This window comes from Macaca mulatta, chromosome 2 (genome assembly GCF_049350105.2).
Source record: "Macaca mulatta isolate MMU2019108-1 chromosome 2, T2T-MMU8v2.0, whole genome shotgun sequence".
In the NCBI taxonomy this organism is placed as follows: domain Eukaryota; kingdom Metazoa; phylum Chordata; class Mammalia; order Primates; family Cercopithecidae; genus Macaca; species Macaca mulatta.
The window spans coordinates 13,679,319-13,682,192 of NC_133407.1; the positions used below are offsets into that span (position 1 = coordinate 13,679,319).

At 40.9% G+C, this 2,874-nt stretch overlaps 1 pseudogene; it reads right to left on the minus strand.

The window, feature by feature from the left end:
* Positions 1-458: 458 nt before the first annotated feature.
* On the minus strand, positions 459-1,781 carry LOC100423408 (ferrochelatase, mitochondrial pseudogene; annotated as a pseudogene).
* Between the last annotated feature and the right edge of the window lie 1,093 nt (positions 1,782-2,874).

Below are 2,874 nucleotides of genomic sequence, written 5' to 3' on the forward strand. Positions count from 1 at the left end.
TACTTGATTCAATTTTATACTGAGGAAAGTGAGAGACACACAAATATCAAATGACTAATGAATGGCGGCCTCGCTGGCAACAGCAGTCATTGTAGGTAGCCAAATGGCCTTGCTGGCATTCTAGAACCCACAGACTTAGGGAAAGATTAAGTAACATTTCTTTTTTGAATTCACTTCAAATACTCAACTATGTTTATTTTAATAACTACAATTTTATGCTCAAGACTGAACAGATCCCATTCACACTGACAGCCCACAGAGGGGACTCCACACCTTTACAGGAGGTTTTTAGGCAATAAAATAAAAATCTGTATTTAAAATAGGTGTGTGTCTCATAAGATAAATTTTTACACTTTTTTACTGAATGTCTTATTGAACATTACAAATTAGTAATTTATACCTAGAGAGAGAAAATATCAATGCCCACTGTATAGTTATATAAAAATAGAAATTCATCACTATAGTCCAATCCTCAAGAAAACACATAATTTGTGCCCAAAGACTGTACATATGCTAAGGTGACTTCCTTCCTTAATCTCTAAATAACATGCCTCTCCACATGGGCAGGAGATGGAGGTTGGGCATGTGCCTAATCCCATGAGGTACACCTTTGGGGAGTCACAGATGCTGGTTGGTGAAGAATCTGATCTCCCTGCAGACAATTTAGAATTGGTGAAGAATTTAATCTCCCTGCAGACAGGATTTACACAGAGCTGACAACTCAGAGTCAACTCTGCGGAAAACAGCTCATTTAACTGGATACGTGAGTGCACCAAGTCAGCCAGGGCCTTAGGGAATACTGGGTTTTCATTAAAAGGCTCCTCTTCTGATGTTTTCAACTCCACACTCATGGTCTAAAACTTGAGAGTACTCGATATCCAGTTTCTACAGCATTTTGGTGTTATCATTGGTAAATGCTATCAAAACTGAGAGGATATTCTTCTTCCCCCTCTCAGAAAGCCCTCTGATAGATTTTATCTGTTTGAAGATCCAACCAGGGCATTGAACCAACCTTGGATTCTCACACCAGCTGGTAAGGGTTGCAGTAACCCAGCCTTTCTATGACTCTTTGGATAGTGGTACACAACTCCTAAGAATAGGGGTCTCCTCTGTTGAACACGGATATTGGCAGAAAAGTGAACAGAAAAGAGAATGGCCAACTCACTTCTCTTCTCCAGTGGAAAATGATCCAGCTCTTTCAGAATGTGGTCAGCAAAGCAATGGGTGAGGAGGCAATGTGTGGGCCACCTGCCGATAGTGCTCCACTTCATTGTAAGCTTCTGTCCCACTCTATTATCTGATCTTTAAATGGCATTTAAGCTGCTGCCTGTGGTACAGCAACTGTACTGTGGATGTTGCATGAAAGCAATAGCCCTTTCCAGGTCATCTCTCTCCATCTCTTCATTTGCTTATTTTGGTAAAGAATGGAAATGCCAAAATCCAATAAAGTATTTGTGAGGGGCTGTGTGGGGGGACAAGTCATCCAGCAGCTTCACCATACCTTTTCCTTGCTTGGAAATCCACATCTTGATGGGAAACCCACCTCCAATTCTGTGGTACTGCCCTTGAATCTTGGAGGTTCTGCGTTTGGAAAAGAATGGTGTAAACTTATTTTGAACAGTAAGTGTCATGAGGTCTTGGTCCAAGAAGAGCCTCAGAAGGAAGTCATGAACATGTCCGAGGGTTTCAGGTCCTCCCATGTTTAGCATTAATATTTCAGTTTTCAGCTTCCTCTTCTCCACTTGAACTTGAGGTTTTGCACCCTGGCCACGCTGGGCTGTTTCTGTGACACCTGACTGGCACTTCTATGGCTGACAGGCCCCTCAAGCTGTCTTGTGCCAGCTGATGCATTCCCGGGGCAACTCTCACTGAGTCCCAGACTCCTCCCGTGGCAGCGCCTACAGGTGTCAGCCTAGCCAGGGCCCAGCCAGGATCTTTCCTCACCGACATCCCAGGACGCCTGACTTCATGTGGCCACCCATAGCCCTCCCAGCGCCTGTTTATTTGAATTGCTTCATTCCACTAAATATATAACAATCATAATGTGGTATTAAATATGAGTAAAAATCAAAATCAGAAAGAAAGACATATACACATATGAATGTCCACAGCTAGAGAAAATACATTCAATACAGATATTCAGCATCGTCTTAGAGTCTTGGAAGTTGCTAGAGTTGGTCTGTACATTTGCCTCTGTCCTTCCTCAAGGCCTGAATGATAAGGTAAACATAATTTTTATTTTATCATAAAATGAATGAAGATCAGTTTCTTCTTGCTTACTGGGAATTTATTCTGGTTTTAGAGTTTCAGCTTCTAGTTGATGTGACCTATGGCATTTAATGTAGAATGTTGAGGATATCTTTTACAATTCATTAGATGTCTTCTGTATGAGGCTCAATTCAGACATTCCATTTACATTAATTGGAATATTCTCATCACTAAACTTTCCTGGATCGGGCACCATGTTACCTTATCCCATGCTTTCCTTCTACAAGAGAATGGGTTGTATCTTCATTCATAACAATCTGGTACGACTCCTTGTACATTTTTTATCTTTAAATTATTGTTATAGTCCTATGTTCCCTGAAATTCTGTCTTCTATTCTTTTTCTTTATGTACTTACCTGTTCCAAATCTGTTACCACTACTTTACTAGGATCAGGAGGTTCAAGAGATGGAAGACTGTATTCCTTGTGCAGTGTCTAACCACACTCTGCCATTGTACCCTTGCCAGGCATAAAGATGAGGAATAGTAACCTTCTTTGCAGACTCCAAGGACTCTTTTTCTTCATTGTTTTACATCTATACCAGGTGTTACAGCTGCTTATATAGAGTAGATACTCAACTGAATTGTATAAAGAAACCTCCTTTATCT